Source organism: Pseudophryne corroboree, chromosome 1 (assembly GCF_028390025.1).
Source record: "Pseudophryne corroboree isolate aPseCor3 chromosome 1, aPseCor3.hap2, whole genome shotgun sequence".
Taxonomy (NCBI): Eukaryota; Metazoa; Chordata; class Amphibia; order Anura; family Myobatrachidae; genus Pseudophryne; species Pseudophryne corroboree.
In genome coordinates, this window is record NC_086444.1 from 431,135,142 (window position 1) to 431,158,051 (window position 22,910).

Sequence of the window (22,910 nt, forward strand, 5' to 3'; positions counted from 1 at the left end):
GGCCCTAACCAATATGATGCCCTAGGCAAGATTTTGGCTGGTGCCCCCTAGCACCGCCGCTAGTTCTGCAGGAGATGCCTGGCATGCGTCAGCTGGTAGCTCTGCTAACGTCAGGCGTGTTTTGTTTATGAAAATGCATCTTATTTGCATTACTGTGTGGCTAGGATGCACAAGCAGCTTCTGCTGATTTAAATGATATGCAGCATGCCTATTTTCTGTGTGTGACTGCGGCTGTATCTGCATACGAAATGCTACATTACAGTGATTTCCAGGAATACACTGCAACGTAGCATTTCGGATGCAGATACAGCCGCAGTCACACACAGAATATAGGCATGTTGAATATCATTTTAATCAGCAGAAGCTGCTGGTGCCCCTAATCATACCAAATGCCCTAGTCATTTGCCTAGTTTGCCTATGACTAAGGCCGGCTCTGGGTTTGTGGAGGACAAAGTGGTTTTATTTTTTTCCTGTGTTGTTCAATGTGTTGTTTATTTATGTAGGGCCATGTGTGTGTGTGTTTTCCTATGGGGGCAATATGTTTTCCTTTATTTTCTTGTGGGGGCAATTTGTTTTATTGTTTTCTGTTTGGGCTAATGTGGTTATTTTTTCCTTTGAGGTAATTTTTTTTCCATGAAAGCCAATGTATTTTTCTATTTTTTTCTGTGGGGGCCAAGGTGTTTGTTTTTTTCTGTGGGGGCTAATGTGTTTGCTTTCTGTAGAGCCAATGGGGATCATTCTGAGTTGATCGCACGCTGCAAATTTTCGCAGCACAGCGATCAGGTTACTACTGCGCATGCGTATGCACCGCAATGCACATGCGCGTCGCACGGGTACAAACAGCATCGTTGCTGTGCAAGGCTTCTAGCGACGAATCCATTCGCACATATGATCGCAAGGAGATTGACAGGAAGAGGACATCTATGGGTGTCAACTGACCGTTTTCTGGGAGTGGTAGGGAAAACACAGGCGTGACCAAGTGTTTGCAGGGCGGGTATCTGACGTCAATTCCGGGACAGGACAGGCTGAAATTATCACAAGAGCTGAGTAAGTTCAGACCTACTCAGAAACTGCAAAAAACGTTTTCGTCCCGCTCGGCTGCACAAGCGTTCGCACACTTGCAAAGTGACAATACACTCCCCTAGAGGCGGCGACTATCTGATCGCTGCTCTGCAAAAAAAATAGCTAGCGAGCGACCAACATAGAATGAGGGCCAATGTGTGTGTTTGTGTGCATTTTGTTTAATTTCCTGTAAAGGTAATGTTTTTTTTATTTTCCTCTGTGGGGCCATGTGTTTTTTTTTCTATGTAGCCTATGTGTGTGTGTTTTTTCCTGTGGGTCCAATGTGTATTTAATCTGTGTCTGTGAATGCGTCTGCATTGCACCGCATATGCATCCCGATGCTGTTTGTACAGGGTTACAGTACAGATTCAGATGCACACACGAAGAAGTGTATTATAAATGTGTTGGGCTTCCCTAGGTGGTTACAGGAGGTTGGCTAACTAGACAGAGGTAACGTAGTATGGGTGTGTTGCTGATAGTGGTTATGTACAGAAAAGCTGAATCACTTTTATTGGAGGCCATACTCGGATGATCTGCACGGGGCATAAGGCTAGTGAAAGTTTCAGTAGTGCACACAAAACATGATTGCAGCATCTGTAGACACTGACAGTGGGAGTCTCAGTCCATACACATTAGGATGTACAAATGGACACTAGGGAAGTGCATTGTAGCGGCATTACTATAAAGTCACAGACGCAACTGCAGCAAAAGATGCAAGGAAGAACACAACTGCGTCAAACTCAGAGTCAGGCCGTATAAGGAAGGATACCACCCCCGACCCTCGACAGACCCCCACCTCCTCAACAGACCCTTCCCTTATTAGGGCTGCTACCATCAATTTCCCGGGGCTGGATTTCCATCCCAATCTGCCCCTGCTCTACTCCATTGGCTTTGTAGGGCTTTAGTCACAAGACAAGCTGGAGAAACTTTGTCACATGGTTAGTATAGCAACTGTTATTTCATTACTGCAGGACTACATAACAGGTGTATCCCACAGATCTCCCCCCTCCAACTTGCTGCTCTATAGTTTGTAGTAGATGTGGGTAGTGGAAACTGAAAGCTATGAATGAATAGGGAGATTAAGATGAAGCATGCTGTTGATACCCCTTTCACACTGACAAATTTTTCCCGGGGTTATTGCACATGAACGCGCATCAACCTGGGAATTTACTCAGTGTGATAGGGTACTGAAAGAATATCCCAGGTCGAGCGTCCTGGCATTTCATCCCAGGTCTCAACCTGGGTTGAATCCAGAATCGTCCCGGGATGCATGCAGTGTGAACTGGTATTTCGGGTCAAGGCGACCCAGCACCCGTTCTCTGCATAGGAGGAGGCGGTGCTTGGAGATGATTATCTCCAAGCACCGCCTCAGGTAGCGTCAGCAGTGATGTCACTAACCCGGCAATATGCCGGGTCAGGCCGCAAGTCTAAAAGGGGTCTCAAGCCGGGTCGCACCTGGGAAACACCCGTGTACATATTCCCGGGTGCGACACGGCTATGTCAGTGTGAAAGGGGTATAATAGAGATACCATGTGTGTCTGACAGTGTTTCTGACTGAAACCCAACACAGCAAACCTATTTCACCTGATATGAAGATTATCTATTGTTTTAGTAATTGTTGTTTTCCAGTTCCATCTGTATCTTCCTTTATGTAGACTATAGAAGCCATTTGGTAGTTAATGGGGCTCTAAAATTACCCTCGATGCACACAGTAGATAAAGACCTTAAGATTCCCCAAAAACATGTACAAGTAGCATGTCAATTATCCTGTCCATATGTGAGATATAATGTAACTGATGTGCTATACTATGTATCAAGGTGGGAATGGAATAGATGAGTTAAAGGGAATAGTTAATGTAGGAAAGTGAAAAGAGCCAAAAAAAAATGGGAAAAAAATAGGATAATAAAAATGACGAAAAAGTAATAATGAGGAAATAATAGACTAAAGGTAGAGATAGAGATCAAAATGAATGCTAATAAAATAAAAATTAAAAGCAAACAATAGAAAAATAATAATAAAAATAAGAAGCAGTGTCTAATGTTTACAGTCTTTTTTGATGCACTGCTTGGAACGAGAGAGTCTTATTGTATTACTGCAGTTGTTTTGAGATAGGTGCAGTCACTGGTTTGCCCGTCTGGGCTAGATTGAAAACTTTCCCTACCTTTCCCTGCGGTGTGCGGCTATTGCTTGTGCCACTTCTGACGGTTGGTAAAGTCCTGAGCCAGGGACGTGTCTCCGTCCTGGCGGCCGCCGCTACAGTGTCTGGCGCCGGCTCCATGCGGCTTCTCCTGTGACAGCGTGTGTCCTCTCCAGTGGTGTATCTAGGGGTCCGGGCGCCCCTAGCAAAGTAAAGGATTGGTGCCCCCCATATTTGAAAAAGGGAAGGTGCATGTGCAAAAAAGGGACATGATCTTGTGGGAAAGGGGCATGACCATACAATAGTTCCCCTAATTCATTACGCTACACAGTAGTACTGCTTATACACATTATGCCCACACCGTAGCAGTTCCCTTTACACATTATGCCCACACAGTAATTCTTATAACACTGAGGAGACATCAGCAGTGCCTGGCCTGCCTGAGGCAATGCCACCCAAGGCCAGGTACAGATGGAGCCTCCATTATCATTGCTCCTGCTGTGACTAGGCGTGCCCGCCTGAGCACACCTAGTCACTGTGAGCGTCTCCGTCTGTGGAGAGCGTCCCCGTCCGGGTAGGCGCGCGCGCCCAGACAGAGACGCTTATGATGGGAAGCGTCTCCATGCACTCCTGGTGTGACTAGGCAGACGGATCGCCTAATCACACCGGGAGTGCATGCCTGCGCCTCAGCCAGCAAAGATAACGATGGCTCCATCTATAGTATAATCAAATAGTAGTGCAAAAAAGTGCAGTGCAATTAGAAGAAGTAACTTACCGTATAAGCATGAAGTAACTTTTTAAGTTTTAGGTGTTCTTAAGAAAGTATATCATAAGAAAACGATAGATGCTTGTAACTGCTCTGATTTTGATGTGCAGATAAAACGTAGGGGGTAATTCAGACCTGATCGCTAGGCTGTGTTTTTGCACAGTGGGCGATCAGGCCTGAACTGCGCATGCATTTGCACCGCAATGCGCAGGTGCGACGGACCGCAGCAATGGGGATCGTCAGTCAGCGACAGGTTTGTGTGAAGGATCCGATCGCACGTGCGTTTGCAAGGAGATTGTCAGGAACTGTGGTTGGCAACTGACCATTTTCAGGGAGTGTTTGGAAAAACGCAGGCTGGATCAAGCATTTGAAGGGAGGGTGTCTGACATCAAATCAGATCCTAGACAGGCTGAAGTGATCGCAGTGGCAGAGTAAGTCCTCGGCTACTCAGAGACTGCACAAAATCAGTTTGTGCAGTTCTGCTACACATGCGATCACACACTTGCATAGCGAAAATACACTCCCCCTCCCCTGTAGGCGGCGACTATCCGATCGCAGCAGTGCAAAAATCGCTGCCCAGAGATCAGGACTGAATTACCCCCTTAATGCACTGTTAATTTTGAGTAATATCAATGTTAATAAGGATGGTAAATGCAGGCCGGGAAACTGAGAGTTGTTCTTCTGGGCTAATTGTGTCCTCTTTACATTTGGGAAGACTTGCATAGCCCGACCAGTGAAAAAACAAAGGTTTTTGATCCTGCACAGACCTAGATTCAAAAATACAAAGTGAATTGTCTGAGAGCCAGAAATGGACAATAATATTTTGAAATTCCTATCTGTCCGTATGGCGGTGCGCCCAGAGTCATAAAGGCAAGCAAAGGTATATATACAAAGAGAAAAAGTATGACTCTTGTTTGGGCGCACTCTTATTTATTATCTTAAATGATGAACAGTAAGTGATGAGCCTACAGCTTTATAATGTCGTCTTAAGCTTGTACTCTTTTCCACACATAAGAACTCAAAACAAGATACATTCAACATGAGTAGCCATGATTATATAGCACGAGAAATATGTCTGGAAGAGAAACATTTTTTATTCCAAAATAATGTGTGAAATGTTCAGATCTTAATTATACCTGGATAATTGCATATTGGAAAGGTAGCTACATCTCAAGCTGCCTCCGTCTGCCAAAGATCTGTACAAACTTTGTTTGTATTAATGCGGCCCTAAATAGGATTGAATTCGTGAGTGGGAGAGTCCACACACTGTTTTACAATTCTAATAGTTTGCCTCTATCATTGATAGGTAAATCGTAACATTTAGAGATTAAAGGAGTAGTAGGATTAAGTATAAGTAGTGATACTGCTGTTGGCGTTATTACCATAGGGAAATCTTCCTACTTCACCGGGTATTCCCTAGCAGTCACCTGTCTAGGTACTGACCCAGCCCACCTCCGTTTAGCTTCCAAGATCGGACGAGATTGGGCGTGAACGTAGGGGTATGGTCGTAGAGAGAAATTGCCCTACATCGCCAATGAGAGTGCACCGAAACGGAAGGATTGATTCCTCCTCGGGAGAAGTTACAGTCTTATCATATTTTTTCTCCCGAGGAGGAATCAATCCTTCCGTTTCTCTCTACGACCATACCCCTACGTTCACGCCCAATCTCGTCCGATCTTGGAAGCTAAACGGAGGTGGGCTGGGTCAGTACCTAGACAGGTGACTGCTAGGGAATACCCGGTGAAGTAGGAAGATTTCCCTATGGTAATAACGCCAACAGCAGTATCACTACTTATACTTAATCCTACTACTCCTTTAATCTCTAAATGTTACGATCTACCTATCAATGATAGAGGCAAACTATTAGAATTGTAAAACAGTGTGTGGACTCTCCCACTCACGAATTCAATCCTATTTAGGGCCGCATTAATACAAACAAAGTTTGTACAGATCTTTGGCAGACGGAGGCAGCTTGAGATGTAGCTACCTTTCCAATATGCAATTATCCAGGTATAATTAAGATCTGAACATTTCACACATTATTTTGGAATAAAAAATGTTTCTCTTCCAGACATATTTCTCGTGCTATATAATCATGGCTACTCATGCTGAATGTATCTTGTTTTGAGTTCTTTTGTGTGGAAAAGAGTACAAGCTTAAGACGACATTATAAAGCTGTAGGCTCATCACTTACTGTTCATCATTTAAGATAATAAATAAGAGTGCGCCCAAACAAGAGTCATACTTTTTCTCTTTGTATATATACCTATGCATAGCCCGACCAGACAGATATCTTGCCATTTGACTGTCAGGCCTATCAGCCAGATTGAAATGAGCATGAGCACCATTAGACAATTTTTGACCAGGTTGGGCACAAAATAACGTCAATCGAGACTGACAGAGGCATCCCGACAGCCAGAATCCCGACACATCCCATTAAGTATATTCTACCTATCCATAATCCTACCCCTAACCCTAACCCACCCCTTATACAGCCTAACCCTAACCTCCCCCTACCACAGCATAACCCTAACTGCCCCCTGCCCCCCTTCCCCGCAGCCTAACACTAACCCCCCCTCCCACAGCCTAACCCTAACCATCCCCCTAGTGCCAAACCCTAACCCCCAACCCCAGCACTTACCTCTGGGTTGAATTTTGACCATCAGGATCTCACTGTCAGTCTTGAGACGGTCAGGATCCCAAATGTCGGTAATGTAACTGCATCCCTTTTGACCCAGTAGATCTAGTCTTAATCATATTATTCCTCCAAAACTGTCTCTATCCTCCCCTCTTGTCCTCTTATTGGACTAACTTTACTGTTCATTGTAATAGCCTGATTTTTTTAAATATTTGTGTGACTGTAGGTGAAAATACTGCCTTTGGGCAGGGCCAGATTAACAACGGGGTGGGTGGGACTACAGCTCTAGGCGTCCAAATAAAAATAGGCCCACAATCATGACAGCATGATGATAACCAGCAGTTATCTAGTTAAGCAGCATGATGATAACCAGCAACCACATGGTTGCCCATGAATCGGTAAGTGTTTAAATTATGCATTTTTTCTACCTTTATGTATTTAGGGTGACATAGGAGCTGATAGTGTAGGGGGTGTACACCGCTTGTCACCATAGGCCCTTGAATATTGTCAGCCTCAGTCCTTTGTTGCCCTTAATGCGCCCATGCCTTTGGAAGACTGAATGGTCTCTGACTAAAAAGTGTGGAGAAAGTGCATATTATATTATTTGCATGTTGCAGACAGTATGTCCTAATTAATCTAGAACTCCTGTCATGACAGGGAGGTTTCCTTGTACAATTCTCCCTATTATTCCTCTTCGTGGGCACTCTAAGTTTAAAGCCTAGAGAACAGTGGGGATGCTGGTAACTTAATTGATCATGTAGTTGCTACTAGATTTGGTTAGTTAAGATACCATTGGTGACACACAGTGCCAGATTAAGGCCCACAAAGGCCTGGAGCTGAAAATTCTGAAAGGCCTATTGTGTGCCACTGCAGGGGGTGTGACCAATGCTGTGGGGGTGTGGTCTTTACATGGATTGTGGGGTGAGGCTAGCACCATGGAGAGCACAGCTAGCTCCTACCTTCAACCCATTTAATTCTCCCCTCTTCACACATAGGCCCTCATTCAGAGTTGATCGCTCGCTAGCTGCTTTTAGCAGCAGTGCAAACGCTAGGCCGCCGCCCTCTGGGAGTGTATATTAGCTTAGCAGAAGTGCTACCGAAAGGTTAGCAGAACTGCTCAAAAAAATTTTCATGCAGTTTCTGAGTAGCTCCAGACCTACTCCTACCTTGCGATCACTTCAGACTATTTAGTTCCTGTTTTGACGTCACATACATGCCCTGCGTTCGGCCAGCCACTCCCCAGTTTCCCCAGGCACGCTTTTTAGCGCACTCCCGGAAAACGGATAGCTACCTCCCAGAAACGCCCCTTTCCTGTCAATCACTCACCGATCAGCACAGCGACTGAAAAGAGTCGCTCGACCTTGTGTAAAACTGCATAGTTTTGTGTGAAAGTACTTCGCACGTACGCACTGCGGCCCATACGCATGCACAGAAAAGACGATTTTTAGCCTGATCGCTGTGCTGCGAACAACGGCAGCTAGCGATCAACTCGGAATGACTCCCATAGCAATAGTGTAATGCGAGTCTAATTTGACAAAAAAAGAAAAATGTCACGTAGGCATATTTTTCCATTATTGGGTTTTAGACACAGTAATTGTAAGTTCTTATCACCACTATTCATAGCAATAAGAAATTATACATGGCCAAAATATATAAAAATTCACACGCATGGACCGGAGCTCCAAAACGAGTAAGTTCCCTGCAATGTGTTTGGCGTTCAGTGGGCACTTCACTCCCCTATCGGGACCCCTGGGTGCTACTGCGCCTGTGTGATGGCCATTGCTGGAGAGATGAAGTAGGCTGAATCTGGAAATGTGCAAACCCACATGGGAGCTGCAGCAGCTGTCAGAAATGGGGGGCCATGGCAAATTTAGAGTTATATGCTGCAGTTCCTCCATTCTAAATAGCCTCCCTCTATATGTTTTGTATTGAGTGCCCCTTTATCTGTATATTTTGTAGTTTGCCTTTCGTCCTCTTCATTGGTGTATCCTGTATTGTGCTGTCTGCTCATTTATACTGTATGTCCTACATTGCGCTGTCATAACACCCACCTGTGTTGTGTATTATGCACTATATTCTCCCTCCAATGTGTATGTCCTTTAGTGTGCACTCCATTTTTTCTGTTTTCTATATTGTGCTCCTCATCCCTATCTGTAAGTTTTACATCCCCTCCACGTCTTGTATTATGCTTGATCACTCCCCTTCTGTCTCTTGTATTGTCCCTTCCCCCACATCCTGTGTGTCTTGTATTGTCTTATCCCCCACTATGTTGTATATATTATGCACTGCCCTCTATTCCTTGATCTTTCATATACCCCCCCCCCTCCATAGATAAGTTGCCTCTGTATTCCCATGTTCTCTTATGCTCCTCTGCACTGCTGTGCCTCCAAGTACCATCATTGCTGAGCCGTCAGACAGCAGCACCAGTGTCATCACCTGACGTCTGCACCGCTGTTGGGAGATTGCATGGCCAATGACAAAGGGGAGGGTCAAGGACGGTAATAGAAATCTCAGCTCCTGGCACACTGATATCTCTGCTCCAACCCCTCAACCACCCTTGAAACCCCCCTCTAAACATACCTAATCTGCATGTGCCATGTATCACCAAATAAAGACACTGTAATTGTGCATATACAGAAATCCATACGAGAGAGAGAGAGGATTCTGCACTCACAAAAAAAGAGTTCATACAACAAGTGGGGTGCTTCTCAATAGGCACATACGAATAGTCCAAACATACAAGAGTCATTACGAATTCGTGGAGGAGAAGGCACTCATCACCTAAAAAAAATAAAAAATAAAATATTATATATATATTAGAGATGAGCGGGTTCGGTTTCTCTGAATCCGAACCCGCCCGAACTTCATGTTTTTTTACACGGGTCCGAGCGACTCGGATCTTCCCGCCTTGCTCGGTTAACCCGAGCGCGCCTGAACGTCATCATCACGCTGTCGGATTCTCGCGAGGCTCGGATTCTATCGCGAAACTCGGATTCTATATAAGGAGCCGCGCGTCGCGGCCATTTTCACACGTGCATTGAGATTGATAGGGAGAGGACGTGGCTGGCGTCCTCTCCGTTTAGAAATTAAAATAGATAGGAGAGTGAGAGTGAGACACTTCATTTACTTACTGGAGCTTAGGAGGAGTTATACTAGTGACTGATGACCAGTGACCTGACCCACCAGTGCAGTTTTATAATTTATTATTATTTAATAATCCGTTCTGTTCTTGTTCTCTGCCTGAAAAAAACGATACACAGTGACTCAGTCACACTCACATACCATATCTGTGCTCAGCCCAGTGTGCTGCATCATCTATGTATAATATCTGACTGTGCTCACACAGCTTAATTGTGGGGGAGACTGGGGAGCAGTTATAGGTTATAGCAGGAGCCAGGAGTACATATTAAACAGTGCACACTTTTGCTGCCAGAGTGCCACTGCCAGTGTGACTGACCACTGACCACTGTGACCAGTGACCTGACCACACTGACCACCAGTATAGTATATTGTGATTGAATGTCTGCCTGAAAAAGTACACTCGTCGTGTGACTTGTGTGGTGTTTTTTTATTCTATAAAAATTAAAAAACTCATTCTGCTGACAGACAGTGTCCAGCAGGTCCGTCATTATATAATATATACCTGTCCGGCTGCAGTAGTGATATATATATATTTTTTATATCATTATTTATCATCCAGTCTATACTAGCAGCAGACACAGTACGGTAGTTCACGGCTGTAGCTACCTCTGTGTCGGCACTCGGCAGTCCATCCATAATTGTATACCACCTACCCGTGGTTTTTTTTTTCTTTCTTCTTTATACATACTACATCTCATTATCATCCAGTCTATATTAGCAGCAGACACAGTACAGTACGGTAGTCCACGGCTGTAGCTACCTCTGTGTCGGCACTCGGCAGTCCATCCATAATTGTATACCACCTACCCGTGGTTTTTTTTTCTTTCTTCTTTATACATACTACATCTCATTATCATCCAGTCTATATTAGCAGCAGACACAGTACAGTACGGTAGTCCACGGCTGTAGCTACCTCTGTGTCGGCACTCGGCAGTCCATCCATAATTGTATACCACCTACCCGTGGTTTTTTTTTTCTTTCTTCTTTATACATACTACATCTCATTATCATCCAGTCTATATTAGCAGCAGACACAGTACAGTACGGTAGTCCACGGCTGTAGCTATCTCTGTGTCGGCACTCGGCATTATCAACCAGTCTATATTAGCAGCAGACACAGTATAGTACGGTAGTCCACGGCTGTAGCTACCTCTGTGTCGGCACTCGGCAGTCCATCCATAATTGTATACCACCTACCCGTGGTTTTTTTTTTCTTTCTTCTTTATACATACTACATCTCATTATCATCCAGTCTATATTAGCAGCAGACACAGTACAGTACGGTAGTCCACGGCTGTAGCTACCTCTGTGTCGGCACTCGGCAGTCCATCCATAATTGTATACCACCTACCCATGGTTTTTTTTTCTTTCTTCTTTATACATACTACATCTCATTATCATCCAGTCTATATTAGCAGCAGACACAGTACAGTACGGTAGTCCACGGCTGTAGCTACCTCTGTGTCGGCACTCGGCAGTCCATCCATAATTGTATACCACCTACCCGTGGTTTTTTTTTTCTTTCTTCTTTATACATACTACATCTCATTATCAACCAGTCTATATTAGCAGCAGACACAGTACAGTACGGTAGTCCATGGCTGTAGCTACCTCTGTGTCGGCACTCGGCAGTCCATCCATAATTGTATACCACCTACCCGTGGTTTTTTTTTTTTTCTTCTTTATACATACTACATCTCATTATCATCCAGTCTATATTAGCAGCAGACACAGTACAGTACGGTAGTCCACGGCTGTAGCTACCTCTGTGTCGGCACTCGGCAGTCCATCCATAATTGTATACCACCTACCCGTGGTTTTTTTTTCTTTCTTCTTTATACATACTACATCTCATTATCATCCAGTCTATATTAGCAGCAGACACAGTACAGTACGGTAGTCCACGGCTGTAGCTACCTCTGTGTCGGCACTCGGCAGTCCATCCATAATTGTAAACCACCTACCCGTGGTTTTTTTTTTCTTTCTTCTTTATACATACTACATCTCATTATCAACCAGTCTATATTAGCAGCAGACACAGTACAGTACGGTAGTCCACGGCTGTAGCTACCTCTGTGTCGGCACTCGGCAGTCCATCCATAATTGTATACCACCTAGTCCTACCCGTGGTTTTTTTTTTCTTTCTTCTTTATACATACTACATCTCATTATCATCCAGTCTATATTAGCAGCAGACACAGTACAGTACGGTAGTCCACGGCTGTAGCTACCTCTGTGTCGGCACTCGGCAATCCATCCATAATTGTATACCACCTACCCGTGGTTTTTTTTTTTTTCTTCTTTATACATACTACATCTCATTATCAACCAGTCTATATTAGCAGCAGACACAGTACAGTACGGTAGTCCACGGCTGTAGCTACCTCTGTGTCGGCACTCGGCAGTCCATCCATAATTGTATACTAGTATCCATCCATCTCCATTGTTTACCTGAGGTGCCTTTTAGTTGTGCCTATTAAAATATGGAGAACAAAAATGTTGAGGTTCCAAAATTAGGGAAAGATCAAGATCCACTTCCACCTCGTGCTGAAGCTGCTGCCACTAGTCATGGCCGAGACGATGAAATGCCAGCAACGTCGTCTGCCAAGGCCGATGCCCAATGTCATAGTACAGAGCATGTCAAATCCAAAACACCAAATATCAGTAAAAAAAGGACTCCAAAACCTAAAATAAAATTGTCGGAGGAGAAGCGTAAACTTGCCAATATGCCATTTACCACACGGAGTGGCAAGGAACGGCTGAGGCCCTGGCCTATGTTCATGGCTAGTGGTTCAGCTTCACATGAGGATGGAAGCACTCAGCCTCTCGCTAGAAAAATGAAAAGACTCAAGCTGGCAAAAGCACCGCAAAGAACTGTGCGTTCTTCGAAATCCCAAATCCACAAGGAGAGTCCAATTGTGTCGGTTGCGATGCCTGACCTTCCCAACACTGGACGTGAAGAGCATGCGCCTTCCACCATTTGCACGCCCCCTGCAAGTGCTGGAAGGAGCACCCGCAGTCCAGTTCCTGATAGTCAGATTGAAGATGTCAGTGTTGAAGTACACCAGGATGAGGAGGATATGGGTGTTGCTGGCGCTGGGGAGGAAATTGACCAGGAGGATTCTGATGGTGAGGTGGTTTGTTTAAGTCAGGCACCCGGGGAGACACCTGTTGTCCGTGGGAGGAATATGGCCACTGACATGCCTGGTGAAAATACCAAAAAAATCAGCTCTTCGGTGTGGAAGTATTTCAACAGAAATGCGGACAACAGGTGTCAAGCCGTGTGTTGCCTTTGTCAAGCTGTAATAAGTAGGGGTAAGGACGTTAACCACCTCGGAACATCCTCCCTTATACGTCACCTGCAGCGCATTCATAATAAGTCAGTGACAAGTTCAAAACTTTGGGCGACAGCGGAAGCAGTCCACTGACCAGTAAATCCCTTCCTCTTGTAACCAAGCTCACGCAAACCACCCCACCAACTCCCTCAGTGTCAATTTCCTCCTTCCCCAGGAATGCCAATAGTCCTGCAGGCCATGTCACTGGCAATTCTGACGAGTCCTCTCCTGCCTGGGATTCCTCCGATGCATCCTTGCGTGTAACGCCTACTGCTGCTGGCGCTGCTGTTGTTGCTGCTGGGAGTCGATGGTCATCCCAGAGGGGAAGTCGTAAGCCCACTTGTACTACTTCCAGTAAGCAATTGACTGTTCAACAGTCCTTTGCGAGGAAGATGAAATATCACAGCAGTCATCCTGCTGCAAAGCGGATAACTGAGGCCTTGACAACTATGTTGGTGTTAGACGTGCGTCCGGTATCCGCCGTTAGTTCACAGGGAACTAGACAATTTATTGAGGCAGTGTGCCCCTGTTACCAAATACCATCTAGGTTCCACTTCTCTAGGCAGGCGATACCGAGAATGTACACGGACGTCAGAAAAAGACTCACCAGTGTCCTAAAAAATGCAGTTGTACCCAATGTCCACTTAACCACGGACATGTGGACAAGTGGAGCAGGGCAGGGTCAGGACTATATGACTGTGACAGCCCACTGGGTAGATGTATGGACTCCCGCCGCAAGAACAGCAGCGGCGGCACCAGTAGCAGCATCTCGCAAACGCCAACTCTTTCCTAGGCAGGCTACGCTTTGTATCACCGGTTTCCAGAATACGCACACAGCTGAAAACCTCTTACGGCAACTGAGGAAGATCATCGCGGTATGGCTTACCCCAATTGGACTCTCCTGTGGATTTGTGGCATCGGACAACGCCAGCAATATTGTGTGTGCATTAAATATGGGCAAATTCCAGCACGTCCCATGTTTTGCACATACCTTGAATTTGGTGGTGCAGAATTTTTTTAAAAACGACAGGGGCGTGCAAGAGATGCTGTCGGTGGCCAGAAGAATTGCGGGACACTTTCGGCGTACAGGCACCATGTACAGAAGACTGGAGCACCACCAAAAACTACTGAACCTGCCCTGCCATCATCTGAAGCAAGAAGTGGTAACGAGGTGGAATTCAACCCTCTATATGCTTCAGAGGTTGGAGGAGCAGCAAAAGGCCATTCAAGCCTATACAATTGAGCACGATATAGGAGGTGGAATGCACCTGTCTCAAGCGCAGTGGAGAATGATTTCAACGTTGTGCAAGGTTCTGATGCCCTTTGAACTTGCCACACGTGAAGTCAGTTCAGACACTGCCAGCCTGAGTCAGGTCATTCCCCTCATCAGGCTTTTGCAGAAGAAGCTGGAGACATTGAAGGAGGAGCTAATACGGAGCGATTCCGCTAGGCATGTGGGACTTGTGGATGGAGCCCTTAATTCGCTTAACAAGGATTCACGGGTGGTCAATCTGTTGAAATCAGAGCACTACATTTTGGCCACCGTGCTCGATCCTAGATTTAAAGCCTACCTTGGATCTCTCTTTCCGGCAGACACAAGTCTGCTGGGGTTGAAAGACCTGCTGGTGACAAAATTGTCAAGTCAAGCGGAACACGACCTGTCAACATCTCCTCCTTCACATTCTCCCGCAACTGGGGGTGCGAGGAAAAGGCTCAGAATTCCGAGCCCACCTGCTGGCGGTGATGCAGGGCAGTCTGGAGCGACTGCTGATGCTGACATCTGGTCCGGACTGAAGGACCTGACAACGATTACGGACATGTCGTCTACTGTCACTGCATATGATTCTCTCAACATTGAAAGAATGGTGGAGGATTATATGAGTGACCGCATCCAAGTAGGCACGTCACACAGTCCGTACTTATACTGGCAGGAAAAAGAGGCAATTTGGAGGCCCTTGCACAAACTGGCTTTATTCTACCTAAGTTGCCCTCCCACAAGTGTGTACTCCGAAAGAGTGTTTAGTGCCGCCGCTCACCTTGTCAGCAATCGGCGTACGAGGTTACATCCAGAAAATGTGGAGAAGATGATGTTCATTAAAATGAATTATAATCAATTCCTCCGCGGAGACATTGACCAGCAGCAATTGCCTCCACAAAGTACACAGGGAGCTGAGATGGTGGATTCCAGTGGGGACGAATTGATAATCTGTGAGGAGGGGGATGTACACGGTGATATATCGGAGGATGATGATGAGGTGGACATCTTGCCTCTGTAGAGCCAGTTTGTGCAAGGAGAGATTAATTGCTTCTTTTTTGGTGGGGGTCCAAACCAACCCGTCATATCAGTCACAGTCGTGTGGCAGACCCTGTCACTGAAATGATGGGTTGGTTAAAGTGTGCATGTCCTGTTTATACAACATAAGGGTGGGTGGGAGGGCCCAAGGACAATTCCATCTTGCACCTCTTTTTTCTTTAATTTTTCTTAGCGTCATGTGCTGTTTGGGGAGGGTTTTTTGGAAGGGACATCCTGCGTGACACTGCAGTGACACTCCTAGATGGGCCCGGTGTTTGTGTCGGCCACTAGGGTCGCTTATCTTACTCACACAGCTACCTCATTGCGCCTCTTTTTTTCTTTGCGTCATGTGCTGTTTGGGGAGGTTTTTTTGGAAGGGACATCCTGCGTGACACTGCAGTGCCACTCCTAGATGGGCCAGGTGTTTGTGTCGGCCACTAGGGTCGCTTATCTTACTCACACAGCTACCTCATTGCGCCTCTTTTTTTCTTTGCGTCATGTGCTGTTTGGGGAGGGTTTTTTGGAAGGGACATCCTGCGTGACACTGCAGTGACACTCCTAGATGGGCCCGGTGTTTGTGTCGGCCACTAGGGTCGCTTATCTTACTCACACAGCTACCTCATTGCGCCTCTTTTTTTCTTTGCGTCATGTGCTGTTTGGGGAGGGTTTTTTGGAAGGGACATCCTGCGTGACACTGCAGTGACACTCCTAGATGGGCCCAGTGTTTGTGTCGGCCACTAGGGTCGCTTATCTTACTCACACAGCTAACTCATTGCGCCTCTTTTTTTCTTTGCGTCATGTGCTGTTTGGGGAGGGTTTTTTGGAAGGGACATCCTGCGTGACACTGCAGTGACACTCCTAGATGGGCCCGGTGTTTGTGTCGGCCACTAGGGTCGCTTATCTTACTCACACAGCTACCTCATTGCGCCTCTTTTTTTCTTTGCGTCATGTGCTGTTTGGGGAGGGTTTTTTGGAAGGGACATCCTGCGTGACACTGCAGTGACACTCCTAGATGGGCCCGGTGTTTGTGTCGGCCACTAGGGTCGCTTATCTTACTCACACAGCTACCTCATTGCGCCTCTTTTTTTCTTTGCGTCATGTGCTGTTTGGGGAGGGTTTTTTGGAAGGGACATCCTGCGTGACACTGCAGTGCCACTCCTAGATGGGCCCGGTGTTTGTGTCGGCCACTAGGGTCGCTTATCTTACTCACACAGCTACCTCATTGCGCCTCTTTTTTTCTTTGCGTCATGTGCTGTTTGGGGAGGGTTTTTTGGAAGGGACATCCTGCGTGACACTGCAGTGCCACTCCTAGATGGGCCCGGTGTTTGTGTCGGCCACTAGGGTCGCTTATCTTACTCACACAGCTACCTCATTGCGCCTCTTTTTTTCTTTGCGTCATGTGCTGTTTGGGGAGGGTTTTTTGGAAGGGACATCCTGCGTGACACTGCAGTGACACTCCTAGATGGGCCCGGTGTTTGTGTCGGCCACTAGGGTCGCTTATCTTACTCACACAGCTACCTCATTGCGCCTCTTTTTTTCTTTGCGTCATGTGCTGTTTGGGGAGGGTTTTTTGGAAGGGACATCCTGCGTGACACTGCAGTGACACTCCTAGATGGGCCCGGTGTTTGTGTCGGCCACTAGGGTCGCTTATCTTACTCACACAGCTACCTCATTGCGCCTCTTTTTTTCTTTGCGTCATGTGCTGTTTGGGGAGGGTTTTTTGGAAGGGACATCCTGCGTGACACTGCAGTGCCAATCCTAGATGGGCCAGGTGTTTGTGTCGGCCACTAGGGTCGCTTAGCTTAGTCATCCAGCGACCTCGGTGCAAATTTTAGGACTAAAAATAATATTGTGAGGTGTGAGGTATTCAGAATAGACTGAAAATGAGTGGAAATGATGGTTTTTGAGGTTAATAATACTTTGGGATCAAAATGACCCCCAAATTCTATGATTTAAGCTGTTTTTTAGGTTTTTTGGAAAAAAACACCCGAATCCAAAACACACCCGAATCCGACAAAAAAAATTCGGTTAGGTTTTGCCAAAACGCGGTCGAACCCAAAACACGGCCGCGGAACCGAACTCAAAACCAAAACACAAAACCCGAAAAATTTCCGGCGCTCATCTCTATATATATATATATATATAAATAATAAAACCATGTAGAAAAAAGATCTGCGGCACTCAAAGTCTTTGCAGTACAAAAAAGTGTATTTAAAAGCCAATGTTTCGGGGCTGGCACGCCCCTTTGTCAAGGTGAACAGACAAAGGGGCGTGCCAGCCCCGAAACGTTGGTAATGGTGTGTTACTTTTAAATACACTTTTTTGTACTGCAGACTTCGAGTGCCACAGATCTTTTTTCTACATGGTTTTACCTCATTCCACACTGGAGGCACCGGAGCACCTTACTAACAATCTTGTGGAGTGCCGGTCCAGATACAACTAATATATATATATATATATATATATATACACACCAATGAAAGAAGACAGCGGCACTCCAGGACGTTGAATGGTCAAATTTCGTGTATTTACAGCATCAAAAGATACAGCTCAAACCGACGTTTCGGGGCGCGTAGCCCCTTTTTCAAGGTGTATGTGCTGTGCGGTGTAAAAATCTTACCTTAAGTACCGTGAGGAGATTTTTACACCGCACAGCACATACACCTTGAAAAATGGGCTACGCGCCCCGAAACGTCGGTTTGAGCTGTATCTTTTGATGCTGTAAATACACGAAATTTGACCATTCAAAGTCCTGGAGTGCCGCTGTCTTCTTTGATTGGTATACACTTCGTCTCGACGGAAGGCACCTGGGCCATTTACACTCTTAGATAGAGTGCCAGACTACATACAGCATTATATATATATATATATATATATATACACACATACATACATATATACATATGTACATACACACACCACAGGTATACACGTACATAGATGTTTGTACACACACACTGTGAACCAGACTGGCACAGTGGTGAGGGAGGATGCCAGGACCCAGGAAAGACTCACCAGCACTACAGTCAGGGTGACTTCTCTTGTCTGTAGCATAGCGGCGGAGCTGCGGGCGGCCGCTGATGCAGTCTTTATATGCCCCCTCTGTCGGTGTCTGTGACACACTTGTGGCTGGCGATGGTGGGTTGCTGGGCTAACCTGCGAGGCTGGCTAAAGGATGCGCTCCTCGGCGGCGGCAAGACACAGGGCAGTGCCGTCTCAGCTTCATGACGTCGCACCACGACAACAGGACGGACTAAATGACGGGGAAACGGAGAGAGATGGGGGGAGGTAGTGCGGCCACCGGCTGGATTATTTGGCTGTGGGAGGGCACTGTGGGAGGCCTGGAGGCGGGGTCGGCCAACAGTTAACCAACCCACCACCATCTAGTACTAGACAGGTGCGGGCCGCAGGATTAATTTACTGACAGTATGGGGACGGCAGTCACCTGAATAGGTTGTAAGTAAGGCAGAACGGCTGCTGCCCTGTACTTACAACAATAATCTCTGCATGATCCTGTGGGCCTATTTTTTACGAGGGGCCTGGAGCTGCAGCTCCATCCGCCCCATTGTTAATCCGGCCCTGGTGACACACAATTGTGCATATGGATAAAAATCTGCTCCCAGAAGAGTTTAGGATTGCTCCTGTCACTCTGTATATCGGGAGGGATTTACTAAAGGTAGATTTTGGCCGATGTGCGCAATTTTTCTAATCTCTAATTTACTAAAGATCAACACGCTCAATTATGTGGTTAACCACAAGGTCAATTGAGGTGAACCGCATAATTAAGCTGTTCCCATCATAGGAATGAATGGTGTTTTCACACCAATTCATCTCTATGGGAGCCAAACACAGTCAATGTGCAACAGAGCTCCTCTGGAACCCAGCGCTCATTGACTGACCAGGTCTCCTAGTGAAAATAGTCACCCAGTTATTTTTTTCTTTTGTACTTTGTACAATGTGTGTGTGTCCTGTGTTTATTGATTTATTTCTTTTACAGTGAGACTACAAGTACCAGTGGTCCTTTAATGCCCTGCATGTTGGTACTTGTAGTTCTCCAAGTACAGACATGCAGGGGAGGCTTGCTGGAACCTGCAGTTCTACTCTACAAGATAATATTATTTCTTATTTTTACACTTTATTGCTATAAACTTTGCAACCACCGCACAAGGGTGCTGGGCAGAGCATCAGAATTTAGCCCTGGGTGCCCTGGAGGTAATTGATCCTTTTACTGTGGAGGTCCCCACTCCCCCAGGATGCCCCAGCAAGGGCAAATGGTTTGGTGGGTTAATGCTATTGCTTTAGGGACCAATATAAATGTGTCCCCTGGCTGTGACATTACCTCTCTGGCTGGTTTATCCCGGTGTTGGTTTCAAAAACACTGCGTACTTCTACATATTTTTCCCCACATATTTGGAACCAGGATCAGTCCAAGAGCCCAGTGCTGGTTGTTAAACTACAGCGGAACCTCAGTCATTTTTTCCCCTGTATTTTTCCAACCAGGACCGGCTCAAAGAGCCCGGTGCTGGTTATGCTTTTTTGAGTGAACCCCACATAATTTTATTTTTTAACACTTTCTTTACTTTTACAGACAGAAGCATGCACGGATCTTACTGATCTGTGCATGCTTTTATCAAACATGCACATGTTGAAGGTGCATTGAGGTACGATTCTTGTGTGACTTTTTTTGAGAGCTGAGATGGGATTTCTGCAGGGAAAACAACAAAATCGCACCTAAGACAAAGAGCAACTGAAACTGCTTGTTAGTAAATGTGCACTTTTTGTTCCAGTGGTTAGGGGCGATTTAGGGCGAGTTGTTACATGAACGAAAATCGATACTTATTAAATTGTGTCTTCATTCAGATTTTAAATAATCTACTCCACTTGATATTCTGTGATCATGGGATACCTTTGGATGTCTCAACACAATCCAATGAGTGATTGGACAGGTGGAAAGATTGTATAGGAACTGTTTGAAACTGACTATAAGACTAATCAGACTCATACAGAACCTGTGAAAGGTATAAAAGTTTTCAGTATGTGCTTTATAAAAAAATACTCTGCGTTTGTGTGATGATGCATAAACGGGATGTAGTTAATATCCCAGCGCCGGAATCCCGACAGCTGAAAATGCCGACAGCCTCGCCAGGGCTTTTACCACTTATCGGTGTCCACGACACCTATAGAGTGGGAATAGAAACTGTGGCGTGCCAGAAGCGCGAAGAGCACAGGGAGCCCGCAAGGGGTCTCCATGTGCTCGCCCCACTGTGGGATGCCACTGTTGGGATATTGACAGCCGGCATCCCGTCCACCAGGATTTCATATCCCATCCGCATAAACAATATTCCTAAGCAATTTAATTGGTACCTTGAGTAAAGCTGTCTGAAGGTCAATTATTTGCGCTGTCAACTCTTGAGTTAAAAGCAGTGGAAATTTATATTACTGAGAATCTCGAAAAAGAAATGATCAGAGTGTCCTTTTCACCTTCTCTTTGTGTCAAAGAAAGACGGAGGACTTTGTCCATACATCTGTTATTGGGCTACAAACAAAACTGCTGTGAAGAATGAAGTCTACAGTATTTTCCATTGATTCCTTAGTTCTAAGATCATTTAAAAGGAGCCAGTATATTTAACATAATTGATTCAAGCGGAGTCTATAACTTGATAAATATTTACAAAGGCAATGAATGGAAGACTGCAAAAAGTACTTATAAGGGCTATTATTTGGGTATGAGATATTAGTCCAAGGTTTCTCCACTGATGCAGCTAAGGTCCAGGTTACTCAGTATTGAGTAATCTACATGAATTTAAAAGCACATCAAAGATTCCTGGGCTTTGCCAGTTATTACCGAGGGTTTATTTGCTCATTCTCTATTATTACTGCTCCTCTTACTGCCATGTCTAAAAAGAGACAGGTCCCTCAAATTGGTCTTAAGAAGGTTCCAGGACCTTTTTGATATTGAAAAATATTTTTTTGTACAGCATTTCTTTTTCATCCTAATTTAACTTGCCTTTTATAGTGAAGCTACAGATGGGTCCACGGTTATCTTGGCTAGTTTGCTGCGCCTAGGCACAACATGGTTTATTAACGTAAACCCTTCATCTATTGTTCTCAGCTGCAATACAATACAGAGAACAATACAGCAGGGGATTAAGTCATTACAGCAGGGGATTAAGTCCGACTGCCCAGTCTCAATTAATCCTAATAAAGGTCAAGATAAACATGGACCCATCTGTAGATGCCACTGATATGGGAGTAGGATCATTCTGTCTAAAGTTAGTATATACAGTATAAGAAATTACAACCTTGTGCTTTTTTATGATTTCAAAATTAATATTCATTGTGGGTAATAGAGAGTTCTTGGCCATCAAATGGGCCTTTGAAGAGGTGAGACAATGCTTGGACAAGGATAAATATGACCAGATGTATTTTCTATATTGTCACAAACTCTCAGGGATAACATGGATTGAGTTCTACAAACTAAGATTGGTACTACTTTGGATAGAAGCATGTAGTGTAACTCACTGGTGGTGTACCTCTAACAAGGGAGTTTGGGCTTTACTGTGACCTATCTGAGAACCTAGTGTGAAAGTATGGTAAAACTGAGAAGAACGTAGGTTAAGTGCAGGTAATGGAGAATAATCAGACAAACAGGAGTCACAGATGCAGTCTGATGAGAGAAATCTGGAAGATCATCAGAACAAGCCAGAGGTCACAATCAATAGACACTGTAGCAGAACACAAATAGAACATGGGTAGAGTACCTCTAATGGTACACAGTGAACAGCCTATACAGAATGTCACCATTTTCAGAAGTCCTAACAATGAAGCTCATGCACCTCTCTTTACATGTTTTTCCATGCACAGAAGAAAACTGCTTTCTGAAATCTAGATAACATTTAAGGGGTGTCTAAGGTTCAGGTAGCCCTCTCTCTTGTGCAGCACTACAAAACAAGTTTTAGGTTTTTTTACCAGAATTAAATTGTCTGTAATTTAACAGTGTGGACAGAGTTGGGTTATCATTTCATATTCATTGGAAAGACCCATCAGGGAACTTTGGACCTAAATATTATTAGAGGTGAGCTCTGTGCTGCCTCTGTTTCCCTGACCTCTAGCCATTGGGCCATAGGACCCAGTGACTGTCCAAGGAGGTGTGACTTTTGACATGTACCTTTTGTAGTGTGTGGCTCCCCACCGTGTCTTTTTCCTCTATCTTGTTAGCAATACCAACTTGACCCTGAGTATCACTGACTATAAAAGGGCCCCATGAAACCCAAATTTACACTGGGCCTCTACCACTTATTATGTAATGTATCCTGCCACATACTTACACTGTAACTGCATACAGTGTGAGTGCACATACCTGGGGCACCACAATGCCCAGAAATTCTACAAATGCTCCTGTTTGTAACAGGGAATCCAGATAACCTGTACCTGCTGTTAACCCTATGTTATCCTGCGTCCTGTTTTCTACCTGCTTAATCACCATTCCCCTGGGTTTCGGCAGTTAAGCCAATCTGCATTGTGGACTAACGTACAT

At 45.3% G+C, this 22,910-nt stretch overlaps 2 pseudogenes; one reads left to right on the top strand and one right to left on the bottom strand.

Moving 5' to 3' along the window:
- Positions 1-5,360: 5,360 nt before the first annotated feature.
- Positions 5,361-5,479, bottom strand: LOC134950289 (5S ribosomal RNA; annotated as a pseudogene).
- Positions 5,480-5,599: 120 nt separating this feature from the next.
- On the top strand, positions 5,600-5,718 carry LOC134950300 (5S ribosomal RNA; annotated as a pseudogene).
- Positions 5,719-22,910: the final 17,192 nt, after the last annotated feature.